Raw genomic sequence first — 24,802 nt, 5'->3', positions numbered from 1 at the left:
GTTTGGTGCCTGTCTGTGTTATAATCCACGTGGTTTGGTGTCTGTGTTACAGCGGTCCATGTGGTTTGGTGCCTGTGTGTTATAATCCACGTGGTTTGGTGTCTGTGTTACAGCGGTCCACGTGGTTTGGTGCCTGTCTGTGTTATAATCCACGTGGTTTGGTGTCTGTATTACGGCGGTCCACGTGGTTTGGTGCCTGTCTGTGTTATAGTCGTCCATGTGGTTTGGTGTCTGTCTGTATTACGGCCGTCCACGTGGTGAGCACCCACTCTCGGGTGTGCTCCTCTCTTCCGGTGCTTTCTCTCCTCACTGACCTGTGCTCGGCTCTCCTGGGGCCTCCTCTGAGGGGCCTCCCCCTCAGCAGACCTGAGCGTCTCTGCTTCTCTGACTTTCTGCCCGGCTCCTCTACACTCTTTCTCCCCTTCTTAATCTGGGGCCTAGGGGCACTTTCTGCCAGTCCTAGGGCCTCCACACAACCATAAACTTTTTCTGATTTCTTTATTAAAATAATTAGGCATAAATAGTAGGAGCATGCTTTTATATCAAATGCACTGTGATGGGTCACCCACACAAGCATGAATGAAGGTTAATGTCATCCATATGGACCAGCACAGGTGGGCGGAGATGTGAGAGGTTTGCAAGGGCACAGCTTACTCCCCCCAACCCTGCTTGCCTGAATCCACACTTGATGAACACCGTCTCTTAGCACAGCTGGGAGGACAGACACAGTGAAGAGAAGTCCTGGACATGAGCTATTCCAGGCCCACTGCCTTACACACTACCGCCTCCAGCCCTTACATCCTTGCTGTCGTGAGGCTTCTCTGATTCTTCACTGGCTCTTGGTCATCATGCTCATTCCATGCCTGACAACCTCCTACATGCCCCCATTTCCACCAGAACAAAACCCAAACCTCCATGCCAGGTCTGTCAGCGAGCTGTTACTGCAGAACAAGACAGTGACTTACAACAATAATGAACATTTACTAGCCTCACAGTTTCCATAGGTCAGGAATTTGGGATCTCAAGCCTCTTGTGAGGGTTAGGGTTGTGCTGTCAGTCCAGGCTGTGACTGGGGTGGGGGATCCCCAGCCTGAGGCTGCTTGTTGGTGGGAGGCCTCGATCCAACCCAATATGAGCCTCCCACAGCTACTTGAGCCTCCTACAACATGGCAGCTGGTCCAAGAGGCAGGCAGAAGCTGCCCTTTCTCAGACCTAGCCCTAGCGGGCACATAACACCACATTCCACTCACTGGGATTGGATCACTAAGCTTAGCCCATATCCCGGGGATGAGAATTAGGTTCTACTTTTCAGAGGGAGTGGTGTCAATGTACAAAAATGTTCTAAAACCATGATGCCAGTCCTCACAGCCTGTCCCAGCCCAGCCTCCCCATTGCTTAAGGAGACTAACAAGGAACATTTGCATGTTGAAGTTTCTGACAAGTCCTGCAAGTAAGAAATCCGTTCAGTTTTGTTCAATCCCTATGAGCACATGGAAGACATGGAGCCACACATCAAGGGCCAGGGTTCTGTGGACAGTAGTTGAAGAAGCAGATGGCAAGCACTTCAGGGGCAGAGCTGACACTGTAGATGCAGAAGCTCCTGATAAATATCTACGGAGTCAACATGGCCTCCACAAGATGTTTCTTTCCCTCTGCGCATGTAAGTCACATTGTAAATGGGGAGTGTCTTGTAGCAGAGATTCCAGGCCTCTCTTACACCAAGTCACATCGCCAGGTTTTCGTAGCCAGCTCTGACCCAGGTGTCACACAGGGCTTCCAAGAGAACATATACCCACCTGCAGGCCCTTCCTGATTCCTCTTCCCTATTGTTTGCGTCCTCTGTGGGCCAGAGCCACGTGGGCAGATACCCACGTCCAGGGTGAGGCTGTAAGACAACTCACCATTGTAGCTCCTCGACCTTGGGCACTAGGAAAAGTGAGCTATCTTGCCAAGCGGTGCCAAGTGTGTTGGCCTTTCTGCTTAGTGAGCTAATTTCTAGGCTGTGAGTCCTAAGTTTCTCTTTGTCACTCCTTTGGCATCATCCCATGACTTTCAAATGCTTTGGTCTCAATCTTTCAAGTCTAAGCCATCATTCCAGAAGACCCATTGCCCACCAGACCAGGCCTGTTCCAGACAGCACCCCATGTCTGTGCAGGCCTTGACAGCGCTTTTACTATTTATCTGTGTTGACATTCTCCCAGCCTGTCTTCTTTGGGACAAGCCCTCAGTCCTGCCCAGGGTGACAACCATGACATCTGGAACCCCAGGATTACCCCCAGGGATGGCTGTGGCCTCCTAGAGAGAGTATCCACTCGATGCTGTCCCCTCTGCAGCATGCAGATTTGGGGCATGAGGCTGGTGGAAGGAAGGCCCTCAGGATTGCTGTAGGGCTGGTGCAGGAACCTTCAGCTTCCATAGGAGACGGTGTCCATCCCGGAGTGTGAGTGGTGCTATTTCCAGCTAATTCCCCCCAGTCGGCGTGGGAAGCCCCCAGCCAGGGCCCAGTGAGAGCTGGGGTCAGCAGTCCTGCTGTTTGCCCGTCGTAGCCTTTTCTCAGGCTTGCTGCCTTCTTTTTTTTACATTTGGTCAACAATCCTCTGCCCCATCACAATCTTCTTGGTGTTTGCCCACTGGGGCTGCCTGTCAGCTGTAAGAGGGCCAACAAAGCCGCCTGGCCCCGTGAGGCCATGATCGTCCAGGGGTCCCGGCTGGCCCCTGCATCACACACTCATTCTTCACCCGCCTTTAATTTACTTCTGACACCAGGAGTCTGAAGTCTCTGGCCTCAGCCACCTGTGGGTCCAGCTCCACGGCAACCCCAAACAGGTCGCTCAAACTAATGAGGAGTCTGGAGTGGCATCAGGAGGGGTCGCTGCCGTGGAGACAGCCCGCGGTCACCCAGTTACCACGGCACCGGGCAGAGTCCTGGGGTCGGCTGCAGGAGGCTTGCATCGTCTGGAAATACCCTGCTTGCTAAACTGTCTGTCTTGTTGGCATAGAAGCTCTGGACTGAGCCCCTTGGCTGGCTCTGCAGCCTCTGTCCAGCCTCACTGGATGTCCCCTGAGCATGACGATCCTACTGTGGAGCTGCTGGTGCGGGGCAAGATCCTGCTATGTCCTCCCTGCCCATAGTGTCCACCCCCAGCCGGCTCCTGAGGACAGCACCCCCTGTGCACATTTGTGGCCCTCTCGGCACCCAGCCCCCTACAAAGACACCTTCAAACAAGGAGGGAGAGTGGCATAAAAGAAGGCGGAGTGATGTGATGAAAGTCTACTGCATGCCATACTCAGCTCCCTGAGGAGGAAGTGTCTTTACTAGAAGCCCAGAGAGGCCAGGCAACTTGTTTAAAGTCAAACAGCCTGTGAATGGCAGCCCAGAGGTGAGCTAGGGACCAGCCTTTCTAAATTACTGTCCTCATGGAGAGCGTTTATAGAGGGCAGATGCTTACCTTGAGAACAGAACCTGCCAGGGGTCCTCACCACTTCCACGTGAGGGGTGTCAAGTCTCTGAGACCTGCTGGGACAGATGCCAGCAGCACCAGGCAATGCAACCCCAGCTCTGCTGGGCCTTAGAGCAGGTTGGCTGTCCTCTACCCTGCCCCACCTGGTCAAGATGCCATTTAGAATCAAAGATGCTGCATCTTAGGGAGCATCCCACTGGAAAAAAGTATTTGGGTGCAAAGGCTTCAGGGACGCTTTGTGGCCTGTTGGAGCTGTGTCCAGCCTCTGTCACCATTGGAACTTTGGCAGTTTATCACTGAGAAGGGACAGAGCATGGGAACCATGCCAGGGCCTTTTCACCCTTGAACTTCTAGTCAGTTCATAACACAGCTCATGACCCTGAAAGCTGTCCTCACCATTGGGAAGAAGAGAATTTCCAAAGCTGAAAAGATTTTCTTTACCACTCTCATATGTTTTCTGATTTTTAATTTCACTGTACAAAAACTGAATGGGGTCTCAGGTCCAGGATAGCCCAGCCCTGAGTGCAACTTGGATAAACTCACTGAAATGCAGATCCTTGAGTTGGCCTAAGGCTCCAGGCTCCTACAAAAGACACTAGGCTCCTACCTGTATTCAAACCTCAGCTGCTCAGATGTTCAAATTGCATCCAACTGGCCCCCCAGGGTCCCAGAAAACCAGCATTGAAGGGCTTGGATGAATGCAAGGAGGCCAAGTCGGACCCTGGCCACCATCTCAGTAGGAGGCCGTTTCCGATGAGCACACACCACCTGTCCCAAGTTCCTTAGGGAGGAAAGGATGGTCTGGAGAAAACTGCTGCAAGGAATTGGGGGAGGCTCTAATTGAGGAGGGTACTCTTCTGTTTTGCTCTCTTTTCCCTCCTCTAGCCCCCTCTGCGAGTCATGACACAAAAGAAATGTGAGTTTTCAGGTCAGAACTCACAAGAGTGTGACGTGTCATCTACAAAGCCATTTTGCAGAGTCTTGCTGAAGCCCGCCAGTGTGCGCGTCTCTGGAGCAATACAAGGCTGAGTGCACAGCCCTTCAGGACAGAGCCATTGGCTATTGGTGGCCTTTCACTGCACCTGCTGCTCATGCCTGTCACTTGACACTGCAACACCAGAGTGCCAAGAGTCCCCAGCACTCATCAACTCCTCCTTTCCAAGCTGAAGGGACTCTCCTCCCATGGTAGGGTCACAGAGAGTCCTGGGCTCCTTGTGGACAACATCTGCGGAGGAGGAGGAGAAAAAGTCTCATGTGCTCACAGGGCGATGGGGTCTCTAGTTCAGGGACTGCATGGAGAGAGTTGCATTCTCTACCAGTACTGTTGGGAGTGTTGTGAGCATCATCTTATAAATAACACAGTTGCTTATAATCGGTTGTTAAACGTCTGAAACGCAGTCTGCCAGGTGCTGAAATCCAGCTTAGCCTAAAGTATCTGACCTCCAGCTTAGCCAAGACTTGTGAACTCAACCTGTTCAGGCTCAAACCAGCTGGCCACAGGGAAATGCCACAATGGTTTGGCAACCGACCAGCTTCCAGTTTGGCTAAGCGTGCACCCTGCTGCCTGTTTCGGAGGTGAAAGCCCATTCCCATAAGTCTGTGCAATCCAAAGGAGAAGAGGGAGCTGGAGGGATATTTGGCTCTCAAGCTGGATTATTTTTGCTCTGAGGGAAAGGGACTGGGAGTCCCAGACTCTTCTAGAACTCTACAGAAGGCTCCATACAGGGATTGAAATATCACCCTATGTTTATCAACAGGGGCTCCAAGTTCTTGTATCATCGCAGCCAATAGCAAGGCAGTGAAATGGTTCTCACCACTTGAATTTGCAAGCTCAGAACAAAAGTTCTGATTCCTCCTGGGTACCTGGCCTGCAACAGAACAGATGGCCATCAGATGGGTGGGGCTGCAGGGCTTGGCTTTGTGGCTCAAACAGCGAAGACTCCCAAAGTTAGAGGCCATCCCCTAAAAACATAAACCAAGCCCCCCACACGACCTCCTGAAGGAGAACTTTTGCCTCTGGGATATGGGGCAGTGGATGCCCTGAGCTCTCCTTAGGCTCTGGAAGTGACTCAGGCCCACCCCCAGCTCTGACCTGTATGGTCCCCTCCCCTTTCCAAGCCTGACTACATTCCTATCTCTTCCAAAGACCTTGAAGCCAGCCCTAATCCACTTGGCCCTCCCATGACCCCCACCCCACCCTTCAGACTTAATCACGTCCCATCAGGGTACATCTGGATGATTTCCCTGGGTGGTCATTTGAGTCAGAGCACTGTTAGTTCTGCCTGTGCCTCTCACAAGTCAGCTCCAGGTGGGAGGGCAGAGTGCCAGACAAGGCACCTGCAAGGGTGGGCACTCCAACATGAGTGCAATCGAACGGACATGCCTTTGTAACTCAAATAGAGCTGTTTATGAAAACAACGTAGCATAACTTTTAGAAATGAAATAGTCATCTTAAACCTAGGAAATATTACAAGAAGATGCCTAATCATAGCTCCATACCTTTCTCACTGTCTCAGCTCCTCCTCCCTCCTGGTTCCACCTCATCTCATCCTGGCTCCGCCTCCTCCCATCGTGGTTCCGCCTCCTCCCATCGTGGTTCCGCCTCCTCCCATCCTGGTTCCACCTCTTTCCTTCCTGATTCCACCCCCTCCTCTCCTGGCTCCGCCTCCTCCCATCGTGGTTCCACCTCCTCCCATCCTGGCCTTGTCCCCGCTTGTCCTGGCTCTGCCTCCTCCTATCTTGGCTCCACCTCCTCTTGTCTTTGCCCCGCCTACCCCCAGCATGGCCCCACCTCCTTCCTTCCTGGCTCCACCTCTTCCTGTATAAGTCCCGCCCTCCCATCCTGACTCCACCCCCTCTTGTCCTGGCTCCGCCTCCTCCCGTCCTGGGTCCACCTCTTGGGAGGGTCAGTGCCGGCAGGGAAGGGGCATTTTCCAGTGTCACAACCTAAGCCTGTGGTTCTTTCTAGTGTCCAGTAAACAAAGGAGAGGTGTGCAGCCCTGGGGGGCTTGGGTGCTCTGGCCTCAGGGAACTCTGCAAACAGCTTTTCTTTTTAATTGAGCTAAAATCCACATATAAAATTAACTTTTAACCATTTAAAAGTGTACAATTCACAGTATTGTGCAACCTTCACCTCTTTCTAGTTCCAAAACATTGTCATCACCCAAAAGGAAAGCCTGTACCCATCAGCACTCATGCCTCCCCAGCCCCCACTCCCCAGCCCCAGGCAGCCACTGGCCTGCTTTTGTCTCTAGACTTCCCTGCTCATGTGGCCTTTTGTGTCTGGCTTCTTCCACTTAACAGCGTATTCTCAAGGTTCACCGTGCTATGACAGGTAGCAGTGTGTCACGCCTTCTTAGGGCCAAGCCGTGCTCCGTCCTATGGAAGCCCCATCTTTTGTTTATGGGAGCAGCTGGTTTCACACTGGGACCTGGGCCGGGCGGGCCGTGGCCCACCTGTTCGGCTCTGCCTGCATGTCTGGCCCCACAGAGAGGGAGCAGGGTCTGGATGCTGGAGCAGCCAGGGAGGGTCTGACCCTTAGGGTCCGGGCATCAGACTTTCATCATTTTGCTGTGTAGCCACTGGCCACTCTGCTGAGGGATCCATCTTGAGAGAGGCGAGCTGCTGTCTGGTGCTCATGACGATGCTATGGAGACCACTAGCTCTCAGTCGTGGAATGGACTAGAATCTGTCCTTGGTTGTGTCCTTGGCCTGCTGATGAATAAAGGACAAAAAAATGGACATTTAATCTGTCTGTGTGGGAAAAATAATCAGAGCAGAATCTTCCTAAAATAAGTGCACAAACACTAACACCTTGAAGAAAAAAAAAACTTTGGAGGCTCTTCTAGACCCGTGGCTTCCAAGTGTGACTCACGTGACATGTGCATGTCCCGGGTACTGCCTCAGCAGCCAGGGAGAAGGCTGGAGAAGGCATTTCCTCCCAGGAGCATACGCAGACACTGGGGTCACACACCCTCCCTGGCCGCCCGTCCAAGAGCCGTGTGCAGGGACCACGTGCCTCAGGCTCTGGAGCCTTCACCTCCTCCCCGAAAACCCTGCCACACTCCTAGGTCTTAGACGGACATTGGCCTGGACCAGCCCCCTCTCAAGAAACAGGCAGCCCCTTCTCAAGGAGAATGAACCTCTGTTTCACCCCTAACTAGCTTCTCCCTCTGTAAGAACCTCAGACACCCTGCAGACGGCCTTTGTGGGGGTCATGCTGCCCACGGGTGGGGGAGTTGCATTTGATGTCGCCCTGAGCTGCATGAATAGCTTTTTATGGTCCCCCCACGCTGGACTCAGCCAGAATGTCAAATGGTAATTAGCAGCAGACCTGGCTCTGTCCCTGGTGATATGATCATCAGACTTCTTGGGTTTCAAAGTGAGCAGCCGACTTGAAACAGCAGCAGATTGGCCACCATGATGGGCCTGGTGGGGTCTGAACAGTCTGGGGCCCAGGATGCCCAGAGCTGGGGCAACCAGGAGGGGAGAGGAGGCCCCTCGTATGGAGCAGGCAAGGCTGAAGGGGTGCCATGGGGCCCTCGGGATCTGGAAGTGACCAGTGTGATGCCTCCGGGCCCTCAGTCTGGTTATGACCCGAGCCCTCACCCGCTCTCAGTGGCCTGTCACACAGCACCCCCCTCCCCCTGCAGCCCTCCACCCTCCCAGGCTGGCCGGGGGGGCAGGGACTCTGTGTGTGTTCCTCTGGTTCTAGTTTCCTTGTTATTAAATTAGAAGTGTCAGGGGCACAGGCTCAAGTCCCTGCTCAGGCAGAGGCTATGGTCATGATGTGGAAGGGGCTTTGGCAGAAAAGAAGCCAGGGCCGCACTCCACTGGGTGCGTGGGGGAGAGCAGGCTCTGCCTGCATGCGTGGTGAAGGTGGATGCGACCTGAGCCCATGTTCTGACCCCTACCTCTCTAGACCCTTCCTGTAGACCAGGAAAGGGCTTTGCCTCTCAGAAGTGTTGCTACAGGTCCTGACCCCCTTGGGGACTCAGAGTACAAGACCCCACCAGCAACCCCCCATGGGAGCCAGCAGGTTGGGGCCACGTCCCTCTCCCTTGGGCACCAAGGGCTGACACTCTGGGGTTTGTGGGAAGGAAAGGATGAGGAAAGCAAGCTGTTCACAGTGGTATTATTTATAATTCAAGGAAAAGAGGACTTTTAAGCCCTAAATGTCCATCAATTGTATTGGCAAGATAAAATCCTATGCAACCATTAGCCTTCATCCATGGTCATGGAAATCTGTCTGCAAGACATTAAATTTTAGGGGCCCCTGGGTGGTGCAGTTGGTTAAGCGTCTTTCTCTTGATGTCAGCTCAGGTCATGATCTCAGGGTCGTGAGATCGAGCCCCGAATCAGGCTCCACACTGGGCACCGAGTCTGCTTAAGATTCTCTCTCCTCCCTCTGCCCCTCCCACTCTTACTCTCTCTCTCTCTCTAAAATAAATAGATAAATCTTTTAAAAAAGAAATTAATTTTCAAAGATCAATCCAGATAACAGTATATATACTGTGATCCTAACTTTGAAAAGCCTGAAAACATATCTATATGTGTATACAAGTAGAGAAAATCATCTACACCAAAAGATTAAAATAGATCATCCCTGGGTCATGAACAATGGGTACTTTGATTAGTAGGAGAACAATAGTCATTTTGTGATTTTAAAAACCAAGCTCCTCAAAATCTATTCTCAAAAATGGGTTCAGGAGGGGTCCCAAACCCCCTAACTCAGGGCAGGCCAAGCCACGCCCCCCGGAGACTCACAGGCCAGAGTCAGGTCCCAGCAACTCCCAGGAGGCCTATCATGGGAGTGGGGAGAGGAGACCCTCCGAGGGTCCGCACAGGTTCCTCCAGAGTGCCTGTGGTTCTGGCAGCTCTCAGGGCTCTCAGGGCTCTCAGGGCTAGGTCTGGACTCCCTGGCTCCCCATCCCCACCCTTGGGCTTCTCCCCAGAGCCCCTGCTGCCCCTGTCCTGTCCAGCTTCAAAGCACAACTTGTTTTCCTGCTGGGTTAGACTTTGGGAAACTTTTCAAATGCCTGGCCATTTCTACTTCAACACTCTACCTGGCCACACTTCTGTCAATTAGGAGAAGAAAGGGAATTTAATCCCCACCAAGAACTCACTGCCCCGAGTGTGCGGACCCCAAAGAAACAAACATGGTGCATGTATGTGGTCAAGCCATGCGGTGGGGGTCCGAGGCCCTGGACCCTGGCCTATGGCTCTAGAGAACAAGGGAAGCCCTGGATTTGACCGACCAGCAAGAGGCTGCTTCTCCCACAGGTCCCGGCTCAGCAGCAGAGTTTGCCTTCTTGCTCTCAGACAGCAGAGAAGCTCTCAGGTAAGGAGAGGAAACCCCAGCAGCCGTCTCTCTGTCAGGTGGGTCTGTGGGCCCAGAGGCGGCGTGTCCCCACAGAGGAGCAGGGTTTGCAGTCCCAGCACCTGGACTGCAGGACGGACTGCTCACCTATTTGTTGTCAGAGAAAAGAAACTTGGACTCGGGGTGGTAAGGCTAGGGCCTCCAGCTGACCCTCCAAAGATGAAGGCTTAAGGGCCCTGGCACAGCTCTAGCTCTCCCAAATCGTGAGTGCGTGGTATTCAGCAGGAAAAGAGAACACTTTGGAAGAGAGTAAATGTGTGTTGCTTTGTTTTGAACGAAATAATATGCAGTATTAGCACACCCTCTCCACAGCACCATTTTTCAGTGTGGAAACCGCCCTCGTGTCCATCAGTGGGTGGATGGATGAACAAAATGTGGAACATAATTCAGCGGAATATGACTCAGCTGTAAAAAGGAGGAAGTTCTGACGCACAGTACGATGTGGGTGGACACTGAGGCCACGATGGGGAGGAAGGCAGCCGGCCACAAAAGGACGCACCCTGCATAGCTCCACTCCCGTGAGGCCCCGAGAGGGGTCACAGCCCTGGAGACAGCGGGTCGACGGTACACACCAGGGCAGGGGGAGGGGTGGGGACCTGGTGTTTAATGGGGACAGTTTCCATTTTACAAGACAAAGAACCTGGAGACGGACGGTGGCGGCTGCACGGCAAGGCCAGCAAACTGTGCACTTAAACGTGGTTAAAACGGTCAATTTTATGTTTTGTGTATTTGACCGCAATGGAAATTGTAAAATATAGACATGGCCCCAGTTATGTGAGTGCGTGCACACACATACAGGAACATACGGCTTAAGCAATTCTGGAAGAAACGCACCCGAAGGTTAATGGTTGCCGGCTCGGGCCGAACTGCCGCTGCTCTCCTTGCTTTGCTGTGACTTCCAAGTCTTCTAAAAGGGGCAGGCGGCACTTTCACAGAGGAACCGAAGTTCTGCGATCCACATCTCCTCCCAACTGGGCCTGCCTCGCTGCCCTTTCGGCCTGCTCCACACAATGGGGTCATTCAGCCACTCTGCCCGCGCGCGGCCCGCACACACTCTGCTTCCCTCTGCCATCAATCAGCCTGGTGCTGAGCACCGCCCTGGGCCACCGCCTCCTTCCCCCTGCCCCCCGCGGGGCTGCCACAGGCCTCCGTGTCACGCCCACCCAGTGCCCTGGAGGGCAGTGACCGAATCAAGGCGGTGCTGGGGCCCAGCCTGAGACTTTCATCTCCTGAAGGGACAGCCGCTTGGCCAGCTGTGGCAATTTGCTGTTGCCTCGGCTCTCAGTAAGGCAAACAGAATCGGTGGCATCCATGGGCTTTATTACGCATATTCCCCAAACGCACAATTATCTTTCTACAAGGCACATTCTTGGTGTCTTGCCATGCTTCTGTGCCAGAACCCCAGACCATCCTCCTGCATTCCTGGACCATGACACCACCCCACCGCAGCCTGCTGCCCTTGGCCTGATGTGTACGGAGCTGCCCACTGCACCCAGCCAGGCTTTGGGCAGGATGGGCACTCAGGCGGGGACAGAAGCTGCAGGGGCAAGGAGGGGGCCCTGTCCACCACCGGTTGGAGACTCCAGAGCCCAGCCTTGACCCTTCCCACCTGTGGCAAAACCAGGCCCCATGGTGGTCACTGTCCCGAGGGCCCTGGGGTGACCACCCTATTTCCTGTTCTGCAGAAGGCCCCACTAGGCCTGGGGTCTGAGGGCAGCCAGCAGGACTGAGGAGGGCCCCTCCTCCTGCCTCTGAGCTCTGTTGTGAGTGTCCGTCCAGGGGCTCTGTGCTGGAAGCCAGAAGGGTAAAAATGTACTCCCCTTCAGTCTGCCACAGCCGGTGGATCAGGGACCTCTGGGCCAAAAGACTGTCAGGACCAGCTGTGTGGCCTTAGGCTGGTGGCACACCCCTCTGGACGTGGCTTCTTCTCCCATCAAACGAGGGTGACGATAGTGCGTGTCTCCTTGGCTGGTTGTGCTGCAGACGGAATGTGGGTCCCCAGCGTGCACCCAGCATGACAGCAGTTCACGCAGAGATCCTCTCTGCACAAACGAAGCTCCAGTGGTCAAGGGGTCTGGTTTGTCCCGCTGGGGGAGAAGAGGACTACCCCCCTCAACGCCCCGGCATGCGGGAGCATGCAGCCCCAGGCCCTCCTCAACGCCCCCGCTTGCGGGAGCATGCAGCCCCAGGCCCGCACCCCCAGGCTCCCATGCTGGCCTCGTCCTCCGTCCAGAACACACCAGCTCGGTCACTAAATTTTCTGTCCAGAACTTCCCTAGGAAGCAAGAGAAGGGTCACATGGATTTGGGGTGCCCAGAACCCTTGCTTCACCAAGGTGCAGTTTGTCTCACCAGGAGGGGTTATGGCTCATTTTTCTTCCTTTTATTTTTTCAGTTTCTGACCTTTGCAATTTTTCTCTCACAGCAGGTTTTCATGTGTGGTTTGAGATGTGTGTTCTCAGCATCTCCCTATGCCCTCTCCTTAGCACCTCTTCCTCTACTTTCGTCAGCCTGGCCCAGGCACTGCCCCCAACACTCAAGCCATGCCCTCACTTCTGCTTGGGCTGCCCACCATCCCACCTTCCATCTTACTGCCTGACACTGCTCACCCTCTGTCTGGGGCCTCTCCTCACACAGTTGACACCACGTGGAGCATTCTTCATTCTCTGTGGGGCTCCCTGGAGGGGCAACAGGTGATAGCAAAGGAAGAAAACCGGGGCGAGTGAGAAATTTCATCCCACACTCTCCAGGCCTCCCCTCCTTTCTGACTTGGACATCTTTCATCACCTATCATAGGACCCTGAGTCTTCTGAGCCCTGCCCACAGGAGGAGCCCCTAGGAAAAGCCCCAGGAGGAGCTCCAAAGAGCACAGTGACAGAAGGCAGAGGGGACTGGAAGCAGCAAGCATTCAAGGAGGGGAGGATGTGGCCACCGAGCCCCCTTTAGGCTCTCTTAGCTGTAGACCCTGGGCGAAGTACTCATCCTTCAGTGGTTTCCATTTCGGCCAACATTCCTGTGGCTGTGACCCTGGGCCAGCAGTCAGTCATGCTCCCAGTTGGCCAGGTCCCTCCACAAGGGCCTTGTGTCCTGTGCCTGGTCCACAAAGTGCCTCGTGCTGGGCCTCAGACATCACTGCTCAGATGAGAGAGTAGGAGGTTATGCCTCCCTGCTGCACAGCATCTGGGTGTCTGGGGGTCGACCCATCTCCTGTGCCCCCACCACGCATCGGGGGTCATCGTGTCTCCTGTACCCCCCTATGCCTGGACCTTCAGAGGCTGCCCCACCTGGACCAGGGCACCCCCCCCCCACCGTGATCTGCAGCCAGCACACGTGGAGGCCCCTCTGGAGGGTGGGGGGCCGTTGCCAGTGTCCAGCTGCCAAGAAAAACAAGACGACAGCGGAGCTCACCTCCCCGGCTCTGCACCCGGCCTCCCCTGAAGGGCCAGGCACACGTAGAACAGGAAGCAGGGCCTCTGATAGCCAGACCTGCTCACCCACAACTCGCAGGCCACTATCACCAGCAACTGCCAGCTAAACCCCTCATTTCAATTTCAACCTCTTCTGCATGGGTGGAGGCAGAAACACGTCTCCTGGGAGCCCGGGCCCTGGAAAAGTACTTCCAACTGGGGACTGGAAGGAGCGGCTGGCCAAGGGCTCCCCTGACTCTTCCTCCCGCCCTTGGCTCAGGAGAGGCGCCAACTCTCATCTCATGGTGCGAAGGTTTATAAGCTCATAACCCGAAGACGCTAATGGCTCACACATGTGCAGTCAGCATGTGTCCTGCCTCTTTCCTTTGACTCCACGTCAAATGCTAATATAGGTGGGTATTTGGTGGCCAGGAGCTGGAGAGGGATAGCTGTCCCCTCTGCACACCTAGTAGGGGGCAGGGGACAGAGGTCACATGGTTTTTATTAAGGATGATTCCTTCGCGTGGCCACAGAGGGGTCTGCTGCCCTGAGGACGGACTGGGGGAAGTCGTAGGACCTTTCCCTGTTTTCTTTTGCAAAGGCTGCCTTCCCAGACCCCCAGAAACCAGTGCTCCTGGGAGACCCAGAGGGCAAACAGAAGAGACTGCCTGGGACCCAAGTGACCAATGCTGAGCCCAGCTCCAGCCCACAGAAAGTGGGGAGACTGAAGCACAGATGGGCAGGGCTTCCCGGGCCATGAACAGCACCACAGGCAGAGCCTACCCTCCCCAGGCACCAGCTCCCTCAGGTGTGGGCACTGCTTGGCTGCACTTGGGGTCCTTCCGGAGAGGCCAGGGTGGGTGAAGGAGCTCCTGGAGGGGCACAGCCCTGAGGAGACCCGTAGCTCCACTGGAGGCAGCCAGGCCGGGGATTTCCTCCCTCCACATGCTGAGGGAGGACCAGCCACAGTTGTCCCCAGCAGGACTTGTGAAGCCTGGACCCTGCTCTGGACTTGGCATCTGTACATGGCCCCCAAGCCCACGAGAGACCCCTGGATAGGCTTCAGGTACAGCACGTGTCTGTGCCCCGCTGAAGCTGGGTGCGTGGCCACGTTGAAAAGGGGACCGCACAGTTCTCAGGGTGGGGGATTTCATCACCACCCCAGGGAGCCACAGGTGTAGGACCTCGCAGGCCCTCCACCAGCCCAAATACTCCCCCAGCGGGCCTCCCGGGCTCCCTGGTACTTGCATGGCACGTGGGTGACATAAGGCCCAGAGTCACACCCAGATCACCCCCAACAGGGACGGTCCTTTTATGTCGCGGCCCTGGTCCATCCTCAACACTGTCCCTCAGCGGCACAGGCAAAGACCACACCACATGGCGGTCACATCAGGCCACCTCCCTGGGGGCTGCAGCTGGCATTGCCCAGGGGTGGCCCGACACACCACTGGGCCGCTGTCCACTTGCCTTGGAAGTCCCCTTCTCTCTCTCTGGCTGCTCTGGCTGGATGAGCACCCACTACTGGAGCCCCTTGAGCTGGCCAGGCCTGGAGACTGGATCTGAACTGCCGATCACATGGGAAAACCTTCACAGAAACCCAGCCAGCCAAGGAGACACGTGGATACAAACAATGTTGCAGAAGAAAAATGGCAGCCTCACTGAAGTCTTTGTATTTGGAGTGGCCATGGTGTCTGCAGGGGAAGCCCTGGGCAAGAGGGAAGGACACCCACCCCACACCTCTCGCCTCCCCATGTGTGTTTATTCTCCAATTCTTTGTTATCCACACGAAGGCATAAGTGCCTGATGAAAGTTTAAGCCATAGATGTTTCTCAGGACCTCCTGAGGGCCTGGGGCCAGCCATGCCAGGGGACCTCTCATACTGTGGGGCGCAAGTCCAGCCCAGAGAGCTCTAAGTGTGAGGCTGGCCGGCAGGCTCCTCTGGGAGCTGTCCTGAGGCCAATGTGGCTTCATCCACCCCTCACCTTTGTTGGCATGAACTAGCCCATCCTAACTGGAGTGTGATGGAAATGCCAGGGTCCAGACCACCCGCCCCCCACCAAGGCTGCACCACCACAGACCTACCCCTTTGACCTGGGCCTTCACACGATCACACTGCCAGGCACTGGAGGAGATGGGGACACTGAACCCGTGGGACAACCAGCCGAGGAGGTGGGGGAAGGGGGAAGAGAGAGAGCAGCAGGCCCCCAAAGGAAGGCCGTGGGGTCCCAGGACGAAGCTTGGTGTGACCCCAGCCAGACCTCATCCCCATCCAGCCATCCCCTCTACCCCAGCTCCTGGGCCTAGATCAGGCCACAGAGGATTTTTGTCAGGTGGCTTCACCTCTGACAGGTACCACAAGAGGGCAGTCCTCAGCCCGCCCACCCCCCCACCTCGCTGGAGACCCCTCCAAGGGGTAGGCACCGACCAGCAACCCCAGGACCCCCAGCCCAGCGGCAAGCCAGATGAGCAGAACTGAGGACTGCAGACTCCTGCTTTGGAGGGCCAGATAAGACCCTCAGAGAGCTGGGACCAGGGCCCCTTCTCAGCCACCACACACCCTGCGGGGTCAGAACCACAGCAGGCCCTGCATAAGACAAGAAGGAGGAGCCCAGCCCAGGATCAGGGGAAGCGGAACCAGGGTGGGATTTCACTAAGCAGCAGTTGAAGCCAAATGGGCAAGGAGGAGGCCGTCCTGAAGTGTGGGGTCCCCAACCTAAGCCCCTGTGGGTGGAGCCTCGCACACAAGGAGCCCTTGAGGAGGTCACCAGTGGCTGCGTCTGTGTGGCCTCTGGAAGCCAGGAGTGGTCAGGACAGAGGGTGCTTCCTTCCACCTGCGTGTGGGTTCCTGAGGTGGTTGGAGATGATGCTGTTGGACAGGGGCCTGACCGGGCCCTGTCCCAACACCCTCTCCTTCTTCACGAGTTCTTCTCAGAGGGTCCTCCAGGGCCCCCTCCCGCCCCAGATGCAACGGCCCTTGCCAGTCTTCCTGCCCTGACTCACCTCAGACCCCAGTCGCTGTCCCAGTGACCGCGGGGGCCTCACGGCCAGAGGAGCCACGCAGCCCATAGGTGGACATGCTGACTTGTGGCCAAATACCAGGTCTCTTGCCTATTTTTACACCATCTGTATTCTCATTTCTGTCTGTTTTCAATAGACCTCCTTTTTGGACATTTTAGTCCACTCAGCAGTGCTAAAAGGAGAAAGCAAGGGGCGTTTGCTCTTTCTGAGCTGGAGCTGGGCAGAGGGCCCTGTGCTCTGGGCCAGGGCTGGCAGGGGCTTGGGGGCCACGAGGACCCCTCTCTCTGGGGCCCTTGGTGCAGAGGAGCACAGAGGACTCAGCCAGGGGATCTGACACTCGGAGCCTGGAGGCCCCTGGGGGCTGGGGTGTGGGAGACGACACCGGACATGCACAGAATCACAGACACACGGGCACAGACTCCTTGATGCCCACCACCTTTCTGGCACAGAGGCCCTATTTCTCTGCTTTCCCCTCCCTACCCCTCACACAGAGCCTTCAGGGGTGTTTTGTTTTTTGTTTTTTTAGCATTTTTTCTTCTTGCTCCTGATCGAATTGATGACTAGGAAGTATGTGGCTTGGTAAGCAAAATGCTTATGAAGACGGAATTCCAAAGCCCCCGGCAGCCATGACCTCACTGCAGGGATATGCACCAAACCACGGCTGTTTTTGTAAATCGCCACCCGCCCGGGGGCAGCGCACAATGGCCAGTGTTGACACTGAATTCCGCACGTTCTCAACGGCCCCCACCCTCACGTGGCTCCTGCATGGGGTGCTGCGGTCCCTGAACAGCCTGGTTTCCACCCCTTGAAGCCCCTCACAGCCCGGTGTTGTTACATGTCTGTCCTCCACCCCCAGGCCAGATCTGCTCCCCTCTCTCCCCTGTGACTGAGGAGCTGGCCCCAGCCCAGGCGGTTCTTCAGTAGGGAACAGGACCCAAGCGTCTACTTTGTGCCAGGCCCCACCTGCTGCACTGGGAACAGAGGCCCTGCCCTCCTCCCAAGACTCAGAGCATACACATCCCACATCTAGGGTTGACATTGTCCTGGTGGGAAGGTGCCTGGTGGGCAGGGAGAGGGGGAGGGGTGCTCATGGCACCAGGGCTTTGGCAGCTATCCCTCCCCTGGAGGACTCCCAGAACCCCTCGGTTCTGCTTCCCTTGGCCTGTGCTCGGGGCTGACCCCACAGGTACACACTCCCTGTTCGCTTCTCCTCATAGCACTTCACCACCCGCCATCTGGAGCGGAGTCTGCAAGTGGGCAGCGCCCCTGGGGTGACACACACAGTAGGCCCTCACCCAGCATGCATCCAAAGGGATGTCAGTTCAGAACTCCAGGGTCTCAAAGTTCCCCTGGGATGTCCCCAGTTGCGACTACACAAAGCAGCTGGAGAAGGGGCAGCATGACTGATCTCACTGATTAATGTGGTTCCCAGTCACATGACACCTAGAACCACTGCCTACGCAGAAGGCTGCCCCACATTTTGCCCTGACAGCCTAGCCGGGCCAGTTCCCACCACACAGGCCTAAACTGAACAGTTTAATCAATTAGTAAGATGGACGCCTCGTGTCAGCTGCAGCTCTAATGAGGGGGTCCCAGCCCCCACCCGTGGGACACACCAGCCTTCTCCCTGGGCCCCTCACCAGGGCCAGACCTGGCCCCTGTCTTCCCCAGGAGGGTCTGGGAACCTGGCCCTCAGCCCCAGCTGGACACTCAGCCATGGGGTGCCAGGCCCTCCCTGCAGCCAGCTTTCCTTCCAGAACCCAAGTGGCAGAGCCAGCAAGGGCTGGCGGGCTTATGCAACCATCTCTGCTTATGGACCAGGACGAGGACACAGTACTCCTGAGGACACTGGACGTGACCCGGTGGGAGGGAGGTCACAGGGACCCTGGGTCGGTGAGCCAGGACTCCCGCCCCTGGCCAACTTCCTCAGCCTTGCACGAACATGCACACCCACAGACACATACAGTCTGGGGTGGGGGGATGTTCATTCCCAAAGCACTGGCACAGGGAAGCACAGCCAGGGTCAAGGCCCGTCCTGCAGACTCAGGCCTGGGGCCGCCCTCTACTCTGTCCAGGTGGAGGGTCAGGGTCAGTTTGAGTGCAGGTGTACGTGTTCAAGCACGGCGTGCATGTGCGAGAGTATTGTGCTAGCACGTGTGTGTTTGCATGAGCACGTATGTATGCAAGCATATGTGTGGGCACGTGTACATTTGAGAGAGTACTGTGGGAGAACATTTGTGTGAGTGTGAGCATGTGTGGACAAGTGCAAGCAAGCACATGTGTGTGCCAGTACATGTGCACGTGTGAGCATGTGTGCAAGCGTGTGTGCGTAAGTACATGTATGTGTGTGAGCACATGTGCAAGCGTGTCTTTGGGAGCACGTCTGTGGGGGCCAGCGCATGCGCATGTGTGAACATGTATATGCGAGCACGTGTGTGTGAGCATTGTGCACGTGTGCAAGCGAGCATATGTGTGCATGTGTCAGGCATGTGTGTGCAAGCATGTGAGTACGTGTGTGAGCATGTGTGCAAGCAAGCACATGTATTGTGGGGGTGTGGGCCAGTACATGTGCATGTGTGAGCATGTGTGCAAGCATGTGTGCGTAAGTACATGTATGTATGTGAGCACATGTGCAAGTGTGTCTTTGGGAGCACGTCTGTGGGGGCCAGCGCATGCGCATGTGTGAACATGTATATGCGAGCACGTGTGTGTGTGAGCATTGTGCACGTGTGCAAGCGAGCATATGTGTGCATGTGTCAGGCATGTGTGTGCAAGCATGTGAGTACGTGTGTGAGCATGTGTGCAAGCAAGCACATGTATGTGTGGGAGCACATGTGCAAGCGTGTCTGTGGGGGCCAGCACATGTGCCTGTGTGAACATGTATATGTGAGCACATGTGTGTGTGTGAGCATTGTGCACGTGTGCAAGTGAGCATATGTATGTGTGTGTGTGAGGGCCAGCACATGTGCATGTGTGTACAAGCATGTATGTGTGTGAACATGTGTGCAAGCAAGCACATGTATGTGGGGGCCAGCACATGTGCCTTGTGAACATGTATATGCGAGCACGTGTGTGTGTGAGCATTGTGCACGTGTGCAAGGGAGCATATGTGTGTGTGTGAGGGCCAGCACATGTGCATGTGTGTGTGCATGTGTCAGGCATGTGCGTGCAAGCATGTATGTGTGTGAGCCTGTGTGCAAGCAAGCACATGTATGTGTGGGGGTGTGGGCCAGTACATGTGCACGTGTGAGCATGTGTGTGCGAGCACATGTATGTGGGAGCCAGCACATGTGAGCGTGTATGTGCAAGCACATGCATGTTGAGAGTATGGTGTGTGCGTGTGTGTGCAAGCATGTGTGTGAGCACGTGTACATTTGAGAGTGTGCATGTGTGCGAGCATGTGTGTAGCACGTGTGTATGTGTCTCTCTGGGTTCCACTTTCTCTGCCTCCATTTTGCCCCCTCCCACTGTCCGAAGTGGGAGTGACCTGCTCCCTCTCTGCCACGGCCTTACCTGAGTGGCTTTGGGCACAACCACACCAGCTACGTGTGTCCTGACAATTGCCAGCCTGTCTGGAGATAAAGATCCTTCTTCTCAGCATGAGGAGACCCACCCCCCGAGGACAGCCAGGAGCCTGGACATTTCAAAGCCTGGCTTTGGTGAATGGGAAAGACCGGCTGGAAATAAAGCAAACCTTAGCCTGGCCTGATGTCCTCTGACTTTCTTTCTAAAAAGAGATAGGGCTGCAGGTCACTGGCTTCAGACACTGGTCCCGCCAATAATCTGGTACATCCTTTCGGTACCACATGTTCTGGGGCGAAAACCTGCCACGGGGGCCCACATGCGAGGGCCCAGGCAGCCTTCTCACCCTGTGAGCCCCGACATGCCCTGACTCAGTGGGCAGACCCACAGCACGCCACGGCCCACAGCCCCCACGCCCTGGGGTATGTGAAGGACGTGACTCAGGAGAAAGCCACTAAACAGGGCGGGCAGGCTTCGCCCCCTACAGAGGCTCCAGGGAGGGCACACATGCAGAACATAGACCACACTCCCCAGCATGCACCCATCTCCACACATGGCCCTTTATCCATGAAGGGGTTGTCTGCTCAGGTGGACAGTGGCCCCGCCTGGGGGTCTGAGATACAAAGACTGTGGCACTGACACTTCCACCTCGTCCTCAAAGCACGGAGGGCCATGGGGGCCAGGGGTGCAGACTGTCCTCACCCCGCCCACGCCCTGGGGACAGACCTGCAGTGGAACCCTCGCCCAGCCTCCTGGGTCCTGAGCATAGCAGACGGAGGGACGGGAGGAGGGCCCTCCTCTCCTTCCTTAATGGTTGATGGGGATGAAGGCCTGAGAGGCTACCAGAGGGGCCCTGTTGGAAAAGTCTCATCAGCACTTGGTGCATGTTGGGGCGGGGGATGCGGTGTTTGGGAAGAGTCCTGGGCAGAGCTCCCCAGCGGCCCTTCTGAGTAGAGCTCTCCGCGGGAGGGGAACGGAGTGTTGACTCTGAGCCCCAGTGTCCTCACTCTGGGGGGAGCACCACAGGAGCAAAACCAGCCGAGATCACAGCAAGGACCACCCTTTATGGGCCAGCAAGGCACGTCAGGGCTGTGCCCACACCTGCCCCAGTGTGGGGGCTCTGGCCAGGCCTTCTCCCTCCACTGGACACCTTCTGGACACGTCTGTGTTAGGTGCCAATGGGCAGAGCCCTGGCAGCCTGGGCATGGCCGAAATGCAAGGCAGGTGGGGCACCTCAGGGTGACAGGCAAGGTCCTGTCATCCAGCCACAGACGAAGAGGATAGGGGGGTGGTCGGCACATCTGGGGTGTGTCCTGCAGACCAGGGAGAGTAACAGGAAGGCCCAGGAGCCTTTCAGCACAGGTAGGAACCATGACGTACCACCAGGAAGAGGGTCTCGGGCATTGGAGGGGGCGGCCACAGGTGGGCTAGGTTGGGGGGCCGGGGTCAGAGGCTGGTGACCAGTGAGTGCCAGAGGACCCCGCCCTCATGTCCGGATGGAGAAGGTGACTTAAGACAGGTGGGCGCAGGTGTGGACTGGCACAAGCTTCCCGCAGAGCTGACACCACACCTGGAAGCAGGCAGCTCCTGGCAGGGAGGGAGCAGGTGAGTTGGCCAAGAGGAAGAACTACCTGAGACAAGGGGAGGGGCCCAGAGAGACAGACAGAGACAGAGGGAAAGACAGGGAGCCGGGAGGGGTAGGGAAAGGGCACAATCCCCCAGAGATCAGTCAGAGAAACCACACCTGCCCCGTACTCCCCACCCACGTGGAGTCATATTTCTGACTTGGAGATTTTGATAAAAGTTAGGAGCCTGTTTTCCAAAAATGCAAGTGGACATGTAACAGCATCTTACACACAACTTTAGGGGAGTCACGCGCACCTGGTGCACCTGGGACCGCAGGTAAGAAGGTATATGGTCTATTTTCCCCCATAGCCACTGTAACAAACCACAAACTTATCATGGCTTAAAACAACCCAAGTTTATTATCACACAGCTCTGCAGGCTTCAGTCCCACAAGACACACTGGCCCGAGGTCCAGGTGTGGTCCAGGTGTGGGCCGGGCAGGTTCCCTCTGGAGGCTCCAGGGGGAAACCAGATTCCTCACAGCCGGCAGCTTCGGGCCGAGTCCTTCTCAGGCTTAGTCTCCTGGTTCTCTCTCTTCTGTGTCGCTCTCCCACTTTTAAGGACGCCTGATGACATTAGGGCCAGCAGATGATCCAGAGGATCCAGATAATCTCCCTATCTTATCAGCAATGTTAACTCTATCTATGACTTTAATTCCACTTTGCCATGGGAGGGAACATAGCTGTAGATTGCAGGAATTAGGGTGAGGACATCTTTGGAGGCCATTGTTCTGCTGACCACCACAGGTAAAGGATTTAATCAGATGACAGAAAAGACAGGAGCACATACATGGAAATAGGGCCCATCCAACAAGGAATCAAAGAAATATAAATTGCCAACCCAAGACCCTGTTCCTCAGTCTCATGGGCCAAACGACAGGAAGGAGAAAGCAAGAGGGATTTGCTGAAAACTTTGTAAAAGTCACCTGGTGCTGTCCCTTCCCCTGGACTCCTACGCCTCCTACCCTGGGGCCGCGGCACACACCTTTGCCCCTCTCAGACTCCTGCCTTCCCAAGGCCCTGCCGCAAGGACCAGAGTTGAAACTGCAGTTCAGCTGCCCCACCCACCCAGCTCCCCACCCCCTTGGCACTGGCAGCCACCTCACACGAGCGTGACTCACAGCCACCCACTCCTCTGGAGGGCAGGGTCCCAGAGCTGGAGCTGAAGGGCAGCCCTGCGGTGCCGCTGACTCAAGGCTCCATCCTCACCCAGAGCTGGCAGGGTGTGTCAGGCCAGCCAGCCTGGTCTGGGCTGTCTGCTGGGGCCCACGCCTGGAGGTCGAGCTCACCACCAGAGGCCAGGGCAGGGACACCTGCACATGGCAGTCTTGAGGTTCCCCTGAGTGGGCCACCTGGGCAGACCCCAGTGGATTATGCAACCCCACAACTACAGTCTGTCCCACCTCAGCTTCTCCAGACAGGTACCCTGATGCCCGAAACTAAGCCTAGGGCTTGACCAGAGGCCCCCTGCTGGAGGCCACAGCGTCAGCCTGACTCCCCAAGCAGCCAAGATGGGGTGGGTGGCTCTTGAGCATTGGAGTGCCAGGGCCTGAGTCCTTGGGGAGCCCAAGCCAGCAGGAGGACAGGTCTGAGGCTGTCCCTGTGTGTCCCATCTGGGATGGCAGGGGAGTGAAGGAGAAAACACCCAGGCACGCAGGGCAGTCTGTAAACACAAGAGCGTGCTGCCCACAGACATCGTGGCCCTCAGAGCAGCTCCGAAAGCATCTGTTTTTCTTGATCTTGGGGTCACTGGACAGGCCCAGACCTGGGCTCCCGCCACTAGCATGTTCGAGAAAAGTGCTAAGAAAGGGTGTCCAATGCCACTGGGGCCAAGAGAGTAAGGGTGTCCCCTGGGGCCTGTTAGGTGGAAGAGACACTATGGAGGCATGCCACAGTCCTGGCTGACCCGTGGCGGGGGGTCTGGGATGTGTGGCTCTCTGGGGAAACACACAGGAGGAGGTGAAGGCTCCCTACAAGTCTAGCAGTGGAAGGAAGAAGACAGAGGAGCAAACAGAGCCTTTGTTGTACTGGGAGGCCCTGGCTTCTTCTCAGAGCAAGACCACACAACGGCAAGGGAGACACTGGGGGAGAAGCTTGGCAGGGGGAAGGCAGGCCTGGGTCACACCTCCCCTTCAATCTCTGGACAGAGCCGAAGAAGGGTGTCCACGGCTCTGTCCCACACAGTGACCAGGACTGACCGCAGCCAAGACAGAGACACTGGGCAGCAGAACCACCCTCTGGAGACCCTCCAAGTGCCTTGCCTGGCCCCTCAGGGCTCCCTGGTGTGGGGACTTCCCCGAGGATGGGTGTGGGAGAGCAGGCTGGGGCACATAGTGGCCTCAGATGTCCACAGGCGGCTCTGGGCAGCTCTCAGACATGGCGACCCTTCCAGCCCCTTCAACCACCAAGCAGCCTTGGATGGCTAGGGGCTGCTCCGGGGGCTGCTTTCCAGCTCACATGCCATGGAAAGCGAGGGTTGTGTGTGCTGGCACCAGGCACCCATCTATAGGCTGGAACCTCAGCACCAAACCCCACCCTCTCCCCCCACACCAGTGCCATCCTCGGAACAAAGGCAGACCCCAGGGGAGGTTACCTCCCCACCCGCTGGCCCTGTTCTCCCTCCAGACTCCCACCAAGAAGACTTCTCCCCCAGGCCAGCTCTCACCAGCTGCCACGGCACCTCTTTGTAAAAAGCTCAAGCCTCACGTGGAGTGGAAGCTACTGTCCACCCCTGACATCAGCACATGGGCTCACGTCCCCAGCTCCTCCCAGCGTCCCTGTACTGACAGAAGGAAGAATGCCAGCCCTGAAACCGAAACCCAAACCTGACATTCTGGTTCTGCAGCATCTGCATGCCCTGCAGCCTCCTCCAGTGTCAGAGTCAACACCCAGAAAACCCCAAAGCGTGAACCCCGCAGCAGGGTCGCTGTAGCCCTGGCACATCTGCCCGTGGCATAAACATCGCAATTACTAGCTATGGTAGGACCTGTTCCCATCACCAAACCTGCTGCTTCAGGTGATCACCCTGCTTCTTGCTGTGCAGGTGTGGAGCACCTGCTTCTTGTTCCGACCTGCAGGAGCCCACAGACCTGAGCCAGCATGTGCCTGAGCTCGGGCATGCCTGAGCCAGGCCAAACTTACCTGAGGCGCGGTACACCTGATGCAGGACAGTCATGAGCCAGGCCACATCAACCTGATGCAGGACACTCATGAGCCAGGCCACATCAACCTGATGCAGGGCACTCATGACCCAGGCCACATCAACCTGATGCAGGACACTCATGAGCCAGGCCACACCTACACGATGCAGGACACACGAGCCAGGCCACACCTACACGATGCAGGACACTCATGAGCCAGGCCACATCAACCTGATGCAGGACACTCATGA

At 56.2% G+C, this 24,802-nt stretch overlaps 1 long non-coding RNA gene across 1 annotated transcript; it reads right to left on the bottom strand.

Moving 5' to 3' along the window:
* Positions 1-21,742: 21,742 nt before the first annotated feature.
* On the bottom strand, positions 21,743-24,802 carry LOC145717246 (uncharacterized). The gene is made up of 2 exons (XR_014140314.1): positions 24,743-24,802; positions 21,743-24,708 (listed from the first exon to the last, which is right to left on the bottom strand). It is a non-coding gene; the product is annotated as an uncharacterized LOC145717246 (long non-coding RNA).

Source organism: Leptonychotes weddellii, chromosome 15 (assembly GCF_054177405.1).
Source record: "Leptonychotes weddellii isolate Sample4059 chromosome 15, ASM5417740v2, whole genome shotgun sequence".
Lineage (NCBI taxonomy): Eukaryota > Metazoa > Chordata > Mammalia > Carnivora > Phocidae > Leptonychotes > Leptonychotes weddellii.
This window is presented reverse-complemented; position numbering and strand designations above follow the sequence as displayed.